General features: G+C 37.8%; 1 protein-coding gene and 1 pseudogene across 1 annotated transcript in view; both read right to left on the bottom strand.

Annotated features, from left to right (window-relative positions):
- CFAP47 (cilia and flagella associated protein 47) overlaps nt 1-16,255 on the bottom strand; it is a 390,193-nt gene that overhangs the window by 185,949 nt on the left and 187,989 nt on the right. The window lies entirely within an intron of this gene.
- LOC136385957 (large ribosomal subunit protein eL33 pseudogene) lies at nt 70-13,946 on the bottom strand (annotated as a pseudogene).

Here is a 16,255-nt window from a genome sequence, read left to right as displayed (position 1 = left end):
ACATCTGAAAAATCTGGGCAAAAAAGCCTTATCTTACAGAATTCTTTAAAACAAATCCATTTTATTTGTTTACTTTTCAATAAGTTTAAACCCTTGAGGGTACAGCACTATATGGATTCTGTGTCCAAAGGCCTTAGCAGGAAGGTTGCTTCAGGATTTAATGTGAACCATCCACTGTTTCCACAAGCACAAGTGACCTTTCCCCAGATGACTCTGGTTTTGTTCTCTTTGCCACCAGGAGTCAGTGTGTTGTTCTTTGCCTTGTACACATCAGCACATCTCTTGCATAGAGAGAATTCAGTTTCATCCAGAGCTTAAACACCTTTAATTTTATGAAAAGCTGTGTGCTCCCCTCTGGTTCCAGAGATACTACTTATAACTGGCAAGAATGGCCCTGGACCACACAGCCTTCCAGACATGTTTGTCGTTATAGAAGTCCTGGCCCCAACAGGCTTCCACAGGCTTCAAAATGGCACAAAAAGGCTCCTATAGGATTTTAAAAGGCCAGATGCATGCTTTTCTGCTTCCCTTACAGCTTGGGCAGTCATAGTTATAATAAAAGAAAACTGAGTTGTGGTGAGGAAGCTGGAATGGTGCAAACTTTAATTTTGAGCATTCTGTGATGATGAATACACTTTTATATCATTCCATATTTGTAGTACAGTTTTAGGGTTTATTCCTAAGAGATTACCCTTGAATCTGGTTCTCCAAATCAAAAGTTTTTGTGAACCAATATTTTAATGAACTCATTTTCTGTTTAATCAACACAAATGAGCTTCTACTACTTGCACGTATAGTAATAACAGCAAAATAAATAAGTAAATAAATAACTGCTAAACCTAACTGAGTTCGGCACTGTGCTAAGTGCTTTACATGTTTTAACTCATTTAATCTTCTCAACAAACCTGTGTGGATGAGACTACTTATGATTGTAGACATAACATTTTCTCCTGTTTTTATATTAATCCAATATGCTCATTGTACAGATGAGAAAACGAAGTGCAGAGAAATTATATGAGTTGTCTAAAGTCACAGTGGTTTAATTTATGGCAGCCAAGAAGGCCAGAACAAAGGTCCTATTATTCTTGGTCTGGTAAATTCCATGGTACATACACTGTTCAAATGTCATAATGACTTTTGTTTTCACACTTAGCAACCTCTTAATTCTACATGATATGTGTTACACCTACTTTCTTGTTCAACTTTACAAAACAAGGAGACTAGATAGATGGTTTGTTGCCTGACCTGTGGTAGCACAGTGGATAAAGCGTCGACCTGGAAATGCTGAGGTCGCCGGTTCAAAACCCTGGGCTTGCCTGGTCAAGGCACATATGAGAGTTGATGCTTCCAGCTCCTCCCCCCTTCTCTCTCTTCTCTCTCTCCCTCTCTGTCTCTCTCTCTCCCTCTTTCTGTCCTCTCTAAAAAATGAATAAATAAAATTAAAATAAATAAATAAATAAATAAATAAAAAACAAAGTGGTTAGATAGATGGTTTGTTGTTTCCCATAAATGAGTCCAATAAATAAATAAATGCTATTATGTACTTTTATTGTCTTGAGTTCCCTGTTATGTTAGATGCAATTATAAATGTAGTGATTCTTTAAAATATTTTAGTAGTAAATAATATTATTTAATATTTAATATTTTCTTTCTAATATATTTATCCTTTTACTCTATTTTTTTAATTTTATAATGTCAACTCTAGAAAGCTAGCAAGTGAATTGAAGTATCTAAATTTAGAAAAACACGATGGTAGACAGGGGTAATCTTGTATTATTTTATATTATAATCAAAAGAAAAGGCTAAAGAAAAAACATTTCAAGCTAAAAATACTAAATGTGCATCATTAGTCACTAAGGAAATGCAATTCACACCCAGCTGAAATACTTCACATATAATTGATGACTATAGTCAAAAAGACAGACAATCACAGTGTTGGTGAGGATGTGTAGAAACTGAAACGTTCAAACATGGATGGTGGGAAAGTAAAACTGTATAGCTATTTCAGAAAACTATCTGGAAATGTCTCAAAATAGTAAACATTCAGTTATCATATAATCTAGATATTCTACTCTTATGTAATACTCAGGCAAAATGAAAATGTACGTCCACAAAAAATTTTTACATAAATGTTCATAGCAACATTTTTTATTATAGCCAAAAAGCAGAAACAACTATCCATCAAATGATAAATGGGTAAACAAAATGTCACACAGCCATATAATGGAGTATTATTTGTTAATGTATGAACTTTGAATAAGAGGGAAAAAAAGTCTCAAAGATATTATATGATACCATTTATATTCAGAATAGTGACACAGTGTTGATGCATGTTTCCCTGCTGCTGGGGGAGTGAGAAGTGACTTCTAATAGATATGCCCTGTATACATTTGGGGGTGATGAAAATGTTCTAAAATTGGATTGTGATGATCAACATATTGAAACTGTTAAGTAATACACTTTAAATTGGTGATTTTGTAATACTGAAATTATATTTCAATAAACCATTAAAAATACACTTATCTACAACTCAGCAATGCCACTCCTAGGGCTTTACCTCACAGAAATGGAAACATCTGCCTATAAAACACTTGAATATAAATGTTCACAGAGGCTTTACTCATAATAGCCACAAAATGAAAAGAACACAAATGTCTATCATTCAGTTAAAGAAAAACAAATTCTAGACTATACATAATAAATTTACGAATACTCACCAAAGTCAACAAATTCAAGACCAACAACTCCACTCTCCCCGAAAAGAAAAATAAAAGTTTTCTCTCTGTTCTGTGTTTTAATTTATCAACCCTTTTACAACTGTAAGGAACTTGACACTGATATCATGTTTCTTGACTTAAGACCCCAATCAATACCGAGTCAGTCCATATTGACTCAACATTAAGTCAGACAGGCCAATGCTGGTTACATGTTTACCTTTTCCACTGCCACAGTGGGAAAAAGAGTTAAGCTGTGAACTACTAGAAGACAGATTTTAATGTTGATTATCTAAGCTTAGTAAATGCTGGGAAACAACGCTGTTAAAAATATATGCTTTCATCTCTTTACAAATATAAAATGATTGCAAGTTCAATTCAGATGTGGAGGAGGAGGTTCAGTTTAGCCTCCCACCCCAACAAACAGTGCTCTGGACACCAGCTGGGCATTCTACATCAACTCCATTCAGGCTCATTTTACCCGAAAACAGCATCAGATTCCACAGGTACAAGGCTCAGGCCTACAAGATCACCCTCCAATTTAGAGACCAATCTCAAGCCCAGGTTAATACCTATTCTTCTGATGGAACAGCTGTAGATTGGAGGTTCCAAGGAACCCCTCCTTGCACATCAGATGCCAACTGCAAATCCAGGCTGTTAAATCTTTACTTGTGACCAAACTGCTAAAAATCAGAGATTGCCATAAACCACCCCTGTTCAGATTTGACTAATTAGCTAGAGAGAATTATAGAACTCAGGGAAACACGTTTACCAGTGTATTATCAGGATATAAAAGGATATAATAAAGGATACATAATGACATGAGATGGAAGAGATTCACAGGGCAAGGTCTGTGAGAAGGGCACAGAGCTTCCATGCTCTCAGAGCAGGCCTCTCCCCCACATCTCCACATGTGCACCAACCCAGAAGCTCTCTAAACCCCATCCTATGGAGTTTTTCTGGAGGCTTCATTACATGGGCACGATTAATTAAATCCTTAGACACCAGTGCTCAGTGCACTCTCCAGGCCCTGTCCCATCCCAGGTCAGGAAGGGGGACTGAAATTCCAACCCTTCAATCTTCAATCACTTTGTTGGTTCTCCTGGCAACCAGCCCCCATCATTAGGTGACCAAAGGGCTTTCCAGAAGTCATCCGCAAAAGTAACAAAGGACACCTTTCTCTATCTCACCACTTAGGTAACCTCAAGTGTTTGAGAAGGTGTACTAGAAACTAGAAGGCCAAACATATTTCTGATTATAATTAACAGTGTCACAAAATATTAGTAGTAATTAACACAATAATTTATCACTTCTTACAGACTTTAATGCTTCATTTCATATGAAGTTAAAAGCATAATTCTTAATATATTCTATTTGGTAATTCTGGTGTGTTAAAAAAATTTAACTGAGTAAATTCGAAGACCCAATTGGCTCTATGTAGTGATTCATGAATCAGGCAGTATCCCATCTAGCAACTAGAAGGGCACTCAGAGGGCTTGTACAAAACGGAAGAATGGTGACAGGGAGCTACTAACAAAAGAAAGGAGGATTATTTGGGGATCTCTTGGGGGGAAGAGAACCAGAAGGATTTTTATCATACAAACAAGCCCTTCTCTCTTTGGGGATGGAGAGGACCATTTGACAAATTACATCATTGGTGTTGAACAGAAAATGCCAGACAGGTTGCTTAAGATTAAGTTTCTGGGAAAGGTTGAAACTGCAAGTAGATCGGGTATTAACTATAGGTTTGGTCTCACAGGCTTTTAGCAGATGTGATGGCATTTGGGGTCTGTGGTTTTCTCTTCAGCAAGTGAAAACAGGAAAAATAGCCCCTGACATCTGTGAGCCCGCCTGGGGTTATCAGCTGAGCTTTGGTACTGGTAGGGGCACATCACAGCTTGGTCATGCTATTCTGTTATTGGACAAAAACAGTCTCATAGTATACCGATATCATACGAGGTCATTCTGCACTGTGATGAAGTGAGACAAAACAAGAGCATTTCTTAATCTTGTCTAAATACAGACAAAAACAAGTTCATTATGTAAACCACAAAATACTAACATGCCCCTCCGCTGACTAATATGACTACTGTTTCTTTACAAATTAATGAATTGGCCTTACTATAGTTCTCTTTCCTCCAAGTAAGATTTATTAAATTACTTAATCCTAAAATTATCATTGTCCCTAACAGCATGCAATCAAGGTGAATCTCTTTATTTGAACCTTTCCAAAAATTTACCTAGACAATGCACAAATCCTATAACTGTTACCGGTGCTGGGGTTTTTGGGTTCCTCAAGATAGAAATCGGGGAAACCGCAGAGAAATTTCCAGACAGATTTTAATACGTATATGCCTGTGCACAAGGGAGGCAGCACAGAGGAAAAGAAGGTCCTCTGACCTGGCTCAGAAACTGGTTCTGTTAGGTTATATAACTAGTTAGACATAAGCCAGGACAGGCAGAGGAAAGGGGAGAGGGATGAATTGCTCCCATCCATTCCTAGTATTCAGGAGCTAGGTAAATCTTTAAGCTAGAACAGACCTCACCACTTTGCATATACCAGACTGGTGGTCTCCAGCTCCCTGATATGGTATCAGGCACATAGCAATATAATTAATAGAGATAAATGAGAAGATAAAGCCCATAAATACATAAGTTCTGTAACTAATCGGGGCACTCATTCTTGTGACTCAGTTGCCCGCTCAGGCATTCCTGAGTGCATTCCTTCATGGCCAATAAACCCTTGTTTTGCTTGCTATACTTTGTCTCTTGATTTCTTTCTCACAAGCAAGACAAGAATCGAGGTTTCGTCGCTTCACTGGTAACAGTTCTGCTTGGCTGCTTTTATAAGCTAAGGACAAAGCAGGCTTGGTTGAAAACAAGGGCTTTTTGAAAATGGCTTGTGGAAGTTTCCATGTCAGGGTAGGAAATAAAGTGGAGATAAAATCCTGTTTGTTTTTTTGGTTTGTTTTTCAGCAGGAAGTGGAGGGAGTGATGACATTCTTGCAGTCAACTCATCCATCTGGATACCTGATCTTGACTTGGCTTCCTGGCCACCCTTTTTCTTTCCCATTCCTGGGCCCAAGTGCCTACACTTTCTAAAAAGTCTTTCATAATATCTTTTACTGTGAGACAACCCGTGATTCTCCATAATGAGTGGTCTGTCTCTCTGCAATGAACACTAAAAGGAATTTGGTCATCTACAGATCTGCAGCTGGAAGACATTGACACCGAGTAGGTATAAATAAGAAAAAGAAACAAAATGTGATCTGGCTGTGGGAGAATGTTTACATTCTCCATTTTCCGGCATGTGTGGCACCTGCCTCGGCTCACCCTGATTTACTAAACCACACTGCTAACCCACGGGTAATGCTTTACCTTTCTGTGATCACATTAGTCTGACTGCTTGGCATTTCTCACAATTTAGTGCTGAGCTTCACTCTAATCATGACTTCTACATATTGACTGACAACCGCCTACCCAAAACAAAACATTGATATAATACTAAAATGTCAGATTATAGCATTTCTATTGTCTATGTACATCTCAATCCTGCAACACTGGAGATATAAGTATGCAATGTGAAACATTAAAGGGCTAATTTGGAACTTCTGGGAGAAATATAAAATCCTTTGTAAATAATGACCCTTTTTTGGTTTAATGAAGTTGAAAACTAGATACATTTGAAATAAATAATGCATACAAATTTAAGAACTCATTAGTTTTAAGAATAGATACCAAATTAAAGGCCAATACCATCACTCAAAGGCATACTGACCATTGTTTACTTGAACAAACTCTCATGTAATAAGTAAAATCGGGGGCACCTTTAAACGGTACACAAAATAAAAGATAAATTTTTCCAAACATACTTATAACTCAGCTCAGCTCCATAAAAGAAAATAGATTTTTTTTTGTATTTTTCTGAAATTGGAAACAGGGAGGCAGTCAGACAGACTCCCACATGCGCCCGACCAGGATCCACCCGGCATGGCATGCCCACCAGGGGGTGATGCTCCGCCCATCTGGGGCGTCGCTCTGTTGCAACCAGAGCCATTCTAGTGCCTGAGGCAGAGGCCACAGAGCCATCCTGAGCGCCCGGGCCATCTTTGCTCCAATGGAGCCTTGGCTGCGGGAGAGGAAGAGAGAGACAGAGAGGAAGGAGAGGGGGAGGGGTGGAGAAGCAGATGGGCGCTTCTCCTGTGTGCCCTGGCCGGGAGTCAAATCCTGGACTCCTGCATGCCAGGCTGACGCTCTACCACTGAGCCAACCAGCCAGGGCCAAACGTAGATTTTTTTAAAAAAACAGTATTTTTCATTTGTAAGAATTACAATTACTACTTCATGAAAAATGCTGAAATTAGCACAAGTTTAAAGACATTATTTGTAGAACAGTGTTCCTTTGAACAGACAGTTCAAAATGTTCCAATTTGGGGATTTTGTTAAAAGTGTAGTCACATAAAAGTACTAGTCTTGTCAGAAATTAAATTTACATTACAAAATGGTCTGTTGCTGCTCTCAAAATTACCAGGTGATTACAGGATGACACAATTTCCATTAGCAATGAAATGTCACATTTGAAGCAAAGGATGCAAAGAAATGACATAATGGGCCATTTTATCACAGACGTGATCTACTAAAGAAGATACTGTCACTAAGGTATGAAAAAACGGTTCACTAGTGAAAAAACATTAACTATGCTGTTAATGATAGAAGGATTTAAGCACATACAATAAAAGAGCTACTGCAAACAGACGGCTAAGTTTATTAAAGCAAATGTATCTCCTGGCAAGCACTAAAAAGGTCCCCTATTTACATGAGACAGCTGTCCACTTATAAGAAAATTGCTTTTTGACTTTTACATTTAGAAAAAATTCCCACATGTTATGTTTTTTCAAACAAAGGATGAGTATCATTTTCTTTTCTTTAATAGTGGCTCCCAGCAACTATCTATACTTAGAAAACGTAATTTGATCAAACTTTGACTGCCTGGCACCACATATTCTTGGGAAAATTCACAGAAACCCCAGCGTTAAGACATCTCAGTCTCCTCTGAGGGCTAAATCCAGTTGTGCTGATTGAAATCATGTGGCCTCACTGCACTTTAACCATCTGGCTGTTGACAGACCAAACACCCCTTTTATCAGAACAAACCCCCGTTCAGCCATCTCCCATGCCTCTCCAATGGCAATAGAGTCAAGTTCTAAAACACTGTCTTCAATTCAAAGTATTGGATGGCTGGGCCTCTGAGCCAACTGATTCCGGCTTTACTACTCGATACTCTCCAACATGTTTTCCTCTATCAAGAGCAAGGCTCCCTCACTTGTCACATCCTTCCTGGTTCCACATTGCAAAGGAATTCGAATGAGAGAAATGTATCAGCCCTATCCTAACTGAAGTGGAGTTACCGATAAAAAGACTTCAGCAGATATGTAATATGGAAACAACCTGTCATGCTGACTTTACTCTTAAACTCTCAAGAGTTTCTGGGAAATCCATAAACAACTAAAATTTCTTCATTTGTTGCCCCATCAGGGTGATCAAAACAGGCAGTCCAATGAACAGACACTTCTCCCAGGAAGAAATACAAATGGCCAACAGATATATGAAAAGATGCTCATCTTCTTTAGTTATTAGAGAAATGCAAATCAAAACTGCAATGAGATACCACCTCACACCTGTTAGATTAGCTATTATTAACAAGACAGGTAATAGCAAATATTGGAGAGGCTGTGGAGAAAAAGGAACCCTCATACACTGTTGGTGGGAATGTAAAGTAGTACAACCATTATGGAAGAAAGTATGGTGGTTCCTCAAAAAACTGAAAATAGAACTACCTTATGACCCAGCAATCCCTCTACTGGTTATATACCCCAAAAACTCAGAAACATTGATACGTAAAGACACATGCAGCCCCATGTTCATTGCAACATGAACATTGTTTACAGTGGCCAGGACATGGAAACAACCAAAAAGCCCATCAATAGATGACTGGATAAAGAAGATGTGGCACATGTACACTATGGAATACTACTCAGACATAAGAAATGATGACATCAGATCATTTACAGCAAAATGGTGGGATCTTGATAACATTATACGAAGTAAAATAAGTAAATCAGAAAAAACCAGGAACTGCATTATTCCATACGTAGGTGGGACATAAAAGTGAAACTAAGAGACATTGATAAGAGTGTGGTGGTTACGGGGGGAGGGGGGAGAGGGAAAGGGAAAGAGGGAGGGGGAGGGGCACAAAGAGAACTAGATAGAAGGTGACAGAGGACAATCTGACTTTGGGTGATGGGTATGCAACATAAGTGAATGACAAGATAACCTGGACTTGTTATCTTTGAATATATGTATCCTGATTTATTGATGTCGCCCCATTAAAAATAAAATTATTTAAAAAATTAAAAAACAAACAAAAAAAAAAACAGGCAGTCCATAAGGATGACAGTGCAAGCTGCCTACTGATCAGTTATCTAGAGAACGTGTAAGCAAGGTCCCTATCTATTCTCTGCAACGTTGTCTCCGTTCACAGGGTACAGAATTCTAGGGTGTTTTTGTTTTCCTTCTCAACACATTAAATGTTTCATTCCACTCTCTTCCTGTTTGCATATTTTCTGACAAGTTGTATATAATTATTAGATTTGCTCCTCTATAAGTAAGGTGGATGTTCTTTACTTTCCCACAGCTTTTAAAGAAAAAGATTTTTTTTAATCTTAGATTTTTCTGCACTGTGAATATAATATACCTAGGTATAAAATTGTGTTTTCTGGGTTTTGACATTTTTCCTATTTGTTATTCTATTAGTTTCCTGGACCTATAGATTGATGTCTGGCATTAATTAGGGGAAATTCTCAGCCATTATTACTTCTAAAGAATAGTGTTTAAAAGGGGATTTTTTTTTTGGAAATACAATTGGTGAGCAAATATTATTCTGTGAACAATTTAAAAGTACCAATGAAACCCCTTTTTGTGATACTATTATCTCTTTCATATGTTAGTGTGCATCAGAATCACATAAAATAAAGATTGCTGGGCCTCACCCTCCGAGTTTCTCAATTAAATGGTTTGAAGTCCAATCCTATCCATCTAACCATCACAACAACACTGCACCAAGTTGTCCTTACCAATGAAGTGGGGCTAAGCTGAGTAAGTGTCAATGTTGAGAGGTAAAAATCTGGGGCATTGAGTATGACATCTTCTCAGTCCAAGTTAACCTAAGTGAAATATTTTATTTACAGGGCCTCTCTTCAATCTCCTCATGTACCTTCACAGTTACTAGGTTAATAAGCTAATATATGTATATATGTGTGTATATATATATATATATATATATATATATATACACACACACACACACATAATTGAATATATATATATATTCAATTATAGAAAATAAGGTAGAAAAATATATAAAACCTATGTTTCATTATTCACTCATTTATTCATTTATTTACTCAAACAATATTTGGTATCTATTATTTTTCAGGTACTGTTTTAGACTCTGAGAATATAGCAATGAACCACAAAACAGACAAGACTGTTCCTATTAAGAAGTTCACATTCTATTGGAGGAGACCTAGCTCAGTCAGTAGAACATGAGACTCTTAATCTCATGTTCGAGACCCACATTGGGCGCCAGTTGTAGACAAGTCCTGCCGGGGGTGAGGACAATGGAGATGCAAAGACCCAACTCCAGGGACCAGGTTCAGTGATGCAGAACCACTTTATTCAGGAAGTAAGCTAGCTTATATACATGGGTTCAGCCAATAGGGTGTTACAGCATATTCTTCATAGCCAATGGCTGAAAAGATCAGGGAGTTGCGTGGTTGGCACTGAATCACTTCCTTAAGCAGGCGAGCTCCCTTCCTGGTTATGCCCAGGAGGGTTCTAGGAGCTGGAGTATTCTCACAGCATTGCATCAGCCACAGCTGCTAGGAATGCGCTCTGTGCTTCACCCAGAGACAGACTATAGGCCCTGGCCAGTTGGCACAGTGGTAGAGCGTTGGCCTGGTGTGCAGGAGTCCTGGGTTCAATTCCCGGCCAGGGCACACAGGAGAAGCACCTATCTGCTTCTCCACCCCTCCCCCTCTCCTTCCTCTCTGTCTCTCTCTTCCCCTCCTGCAGCCAAGGCTCCATTGGAGCAAAGTTGGCCCGGGCGCTGAGGATGGCTCCATGGCCTCTGCCTCAGGCACTAGAATGGCTCTGGTTGCAACAGAGCAATGCCCCAGATGGGCAGAGCATCGCCCCCTGGTGGGCATTCTGGGTGGATCCCGGTCGGGTGCATGCGGGAGTCTGTCTGACTGCCTCCCCATTTCCAACTTCAGAAAAATACAAAAAAAAAAAGACAGACTATATATACTATTTTGGGAAAGTATTATTGAGAAAAATAAATCAAGAACATGAAGGACTGAAGGATATGCTATTTTAGAGAGGTTCTTGGGAAAGCTTCTCAAATAAGGTGATAATTAAGCAGGGACTTGAATGAAGTGGGAAAGGAATCACAAAGATGTAGAGGAAAATAATGTTCAAAGCAGAAAGAATAGAAAATACAAAGGATTTGCAAAGTCATGGGTCTCAGTGGTTTAAAAAACAGAAAAGGGCTAATAACATACTCAACAGTGAAAAGCTTTCAGCTTTTCCTCCAGAGATCAGGAACAAGAAGAGAAGGATGCCCACTTTTACCACTTTTATTCAACAAAGTATTGAAAGTCCTAGCCATAGCAATTGCATAAACAAAAGAAATAAAAGGCATCCAAATCAGAAAGAAGTAAAAATGTCACTATTCATAGATTACATGATACTATATATCAGAGGTCCCCAAACTTTTTACACAGGGGGCCAGTTCACTGTCCCTAAGACCGTTGGAGGGCTGGACTATAAAAAAAAACAAACTATGAACAAATCCCTATGCACACGGCACATATCTTATTTTAAAGTAAAAAAAAAAAAACAAAACAAAACGGAAGTAGTATTGTACGTGAGCAACGCTGTGCTTTGCGGCGCCGCCACAGAGTACTCCAGGCGCACAGGATGTGGATGTATCCTGTGCTCCTCTCACTGACCACCAATGAAAGAGATGCCCCTTCTGAAAGTGCTGCAGGTGCCGGATAAATGGCCTCAGGGGGCCGCATGTGGCCTGCAGGCCATAGTTTGGGGACCCTTGCTATATATATTTAGAAAACCCTGAAGACTCTACCAAAAAAAAAAAAATCTATTAGAGTAAGTAAAGTGAGTAAAGTTTCTGGATAAAAAATTCATACACAGAAATCTGTTGCATTCTGTATGTTAATAATGAACAATCAAATAAAAAATTAAGAAAGTCCCATTTACAACTGTATCAAAAAAAATACCTAGGAATAAACTTAATCAAGAAGGTGAAAGACCTGTAGTTTGAAAAGTATAAAACAATGAAGAAATTGAAGAGGATACAAATAAATGGAGGGATATACTTTGCTCATGGATACGAAAGACCCCAAAAAGCCAAAATTATCTTGAGAAGAAAGAACAAAGGAACAGGTATCATGATACCTGATATTCAAGTATATAACAAGGCTACAATAAACAAACATCCTGGTACTGGCATAGAAACAGACATATAAATCAAGGGAACAGAATAAAGTCCAGAAATAAACCCTTGTTTGTGTGGTCAATTAATATACCACAAAAGAGGCAAGAACAAAGTGGAGAAATGACAGATTCTTCAATGAGGGGTGCTGGGAAAATTGGACAGATATATTCAAAAAAATAAAACTAGACAACTTCCTTATACCATGGACAAGAATAAGCCAAAAATAAATTAAATATAATACCTGAAACCATAAACTTCCTAGACAAAAATACAGTAAACTCTTTGACATCAGTTATAGCAGTATCTTCTTCAATATGTCTACTTGGGCAAGGAAAAAATAACCAAATGGAAAACCTACTAAATATAAGAAAATATTCACAAATGATATATCCAATAATAGAATAATATCTGAAACATATAAAAAACTCATCCAACTCAACATTAAAAGAAAAACAATCCAATTTAAAAATGGGCAGAGGACCTGAATAAGATATTTCTCTAAAGAAGAGATACAGACATCCAACGGACAAATGAAAAGATGCTCAATGGCATTAGTCATCATGAAAATGCAAATCAAAGCTACAAAGTGATAACATCTCACAGCTGTCAGAATGGCTATCATTAAAACGTCAACAATGGCTGAGGAGTGGACAAAAGGAACCCTTCCTATATTGTTGGTGGAATTATACACTGGTACAGCCATTATGGAAAACAGTATAGAGACTCTTCAAAAAATTAAAAACAGAGCTGTTTTATGACCCATTGATCCTACTTCTGGGAATATATCTGAAGAAACCCAAAACACTAATTCGAAAGAACATATGCACCCCTATGTTCATTGCAGTGTTATTTACAATAGCCAAGATTTGGAAGCAGCCCAAGTGCCCATCAGTAGATGAGTGCCTCCTGTTTTTTATACTTTTTAATGGGTCAAATACATTTTGAAAGATATGAATCTTATTAAATTACAGTTTCAAGTCAAACTGTTTCATTGTCAGCACCTCAATTAGAAGGTAATAAGATATTCTATATTTATACAGAATTTATAAATATAGAATCTCCTATATTCTATATTTAACTGTTCTCTAATACCAACGCATCAATATATCTCGTTGAAGCTTGATGTCACTGTTTGCTTCACTAATGGCTTTAAGAGTAACTATAATTCAAAGTCTTATGTTAAATCATACTCTTAATCTTCTCTTGCTTCTAAAGTTTAGATTAAACTCCAAGGGTTCAGTATAAATAATAAACTAAATTATTATAGGTTAAAACACAATCCATTGTGAACACAGCAGAACTGTATATACCTGGAAGAGTGAGCTGAACTGAAGTCAAAGAAACAACCACCATGAATACTGTCCTCCTCATGATAATTAATGCTGATGATGAATTAAAAAATGCACTGTTATACTAGAAATTTGGATCTTGTTAAAAGAGTTTAATGCTTTTGTGGTAGAAACTTATAGAGCCTCATTCCTCTTAAAAGGCAGCACCAGGGAGTGCTTGCCTGAATACTGGAGCAGTTCTGTCTATGAAGGCAATCTTTTCTCAGTATACTGAGTGGGACAAAAGTAGGTTGATAGTTGTTTATAAGAAAAATAATACAACAATTAATAATACATAAAAATACAAGGATAAACTTACATTTCGCATACTCACAATTGTAAACCTACTTTTGCCCTTCCTTGTATGAACCAAACATGACCTACTCCCCATGAATTCATGAAGCATTGTTTCACTTAGTGAATTCCAACACAAGTATCACAACAAAACGTGAGATGCTGTCTGGATGATTTTCATTTGATCTCAACTAATTACATACAAGGTTTAATCAGTATCACCTAAATTTAGTACTTTAAAAAGCAGAAAATATTAAGGTTATCTTTCATTTCTGGAAAACCTATACCATAATTTTTATCAGTTACTCTTCAAAATAAATTGGAAAAGCATCTTTTATTATTTCTATTTTACATATAAGAAAACTAATTGTGAAGATGGTAAGGAATACTCTTTTTGCAGAGCAGAACATAAATTCTGTAGTCAAGTCTGAAATCTATGAATTTTGTGTCCAATTCCATGACTCCTTCTACACTATAACTTACTTCTACACTGTCATATTACAACATATGATATTTAAAGAAAAATTCTTACCATGTTGACAGTTTTGCCATATAATATGCCGGGTATTCTCATAATTCGTGTTCATCCAACTTAGCAGAATTCTCTCAGATTTAGAATATATATTACTGGATGCGAGGCAAGGATTGACCCTTGGTGACTTCTGCATATGTACAGAGGGCAATTTATTTTTGGGATGTGGCGAAATTCGGGATAGTACCAGAACCTAAAATTGAAAAAAAGAGAAAAATATCTCTTACTGGACCTAAATGGCAAAACAAAAATTTGAACAGTAAATTTTTTTACTCTTTTACATTTTTTAAAAAATGATAGATAGATAAATAAAGAAAGGTATCAGTATTTTCTGCTTAATTATATGCACTCGGGAGAAAAAGAATGAAGTTTTTTTAAGCGCAAGAGAGAGACAGAGGCAGAGACAAGAAGGGAGAGAGATCAGAAACATCAACTGTTAGTTGTGGCACTCTAGTTTTTCATTGATTGCTTTCTCATATGTGACTTGACCAGGGGGGGGGGCAGACAAGCCAGTGACCCCTTGCTCAAGCCACTGACCTTGGGCTCAAGCCAGCAATCATGGGGTCATGTCTATGATCCCGTGCTCAAACTGGTGACCCCACACTCAAGCCTGATGAGCCTGTGCTAAAATCAATGGCCTTGGGGTTTTGAACCTCGATCCTCAGTGTCTCAAGTCGACACTCTGTTCACTGCACCACCAGTTATAGATGACTTCTGATGCACATTTTAAATTTCCAAGTTTTTGCTTTTATAGCATCTAGTGTAGATGGTATCATACTATGTGATTTACATGGAGCAGCTTATTATCTAATGATTCTGATCACCAATTTCTAGTATGTATGTGTAGGGGGGGGGGTGGTCAACATCCCCACACAACCAAGCAATTCTCTAACACCAGCAGAGCCTCCAAAAATTTAACTCAATTCTGAAACTATCTACCCAGAGACAGCATCAGATTCCATAGGTTGAGGGCTCAGTCCTACAAGGCTACACCCTGCCCCCTCCAACTACTTCAGATGTCAATCAAAAGCCTAGGCTGTAACCTATGCTTCTAATGTACCAACTATCCACGTGAGGTTCCAACAACCCCTTCCTTTGCAACTAAATTCTGACACTAGTTGCAAGTCCAGGTAGTGACCTATACTTCTGACCAACTAGCTATAAATCAGACGTTTCTATGACCCCTTGTTGGGTTCCATTAATTTGCTACAGTGGCTCACAGAATTCAGAGAAACATTTTACTTACTAGGTCACCTGTTTATTATACAACCATGTAACTCAGGAACAGCCAGATAGAAGAGATACAAGGGTAAAGGGCATGGACCTTCCATGCCCTGTCCAGGCATACCACCCTACCCAAATCTCTACATATCACCAACCTCGGTCACCTGTCCCTTCTGAGATTTTTATGGAGGCTTCATTAAATTCATTAAAAGGATTGATTAAACCAATGGCCACTGGCAACTGTGTCAACCTCCAGGACCTGTCCCATTCCCAGTCAGGGAAGTAAAACAAAAATCTATCTCTCTAATCACATAGTCGTTCCCTCTGATAAACAGCCCCCATAGTTAGGTACTTCCAAAAGCCACCTAATTAATATAACAAAAGACATCTTCATCACTCTCATCTTTAGAAATTCAAAGGGCTTTAGAAGAATGAGAACGAAGATGAAATATATTTTTATTATAAATCACAATATCACAGTATGTAACTACTTATATTGGGTTTTATCTGATCACTGTCACATGCACCTCCAGTTCCTCATGAATTTTGTTATTATATTTGGCTTATTATTTTTCAATGACAGATTT

The sequence above is a fragment of the Saccopteryx leptura genome, chromosome X, assembly GCF_036850995.1.
Source record: "Saccopteryx leptura isolate mSacLep1 chromosome X, mSacLep1_pri_phased_curated, whole genome shotgun sequence".
Classification (NCBI taxonomy): Eukaryota; Metazoa; Chordata; class Mammalia; order Chiroptera; family Emballonuridae; genus Saccopteryx; species Saccopteryx leptura.
This window is presented reverse-complemented; position numbering and strand designations above follow the sequence as displayed.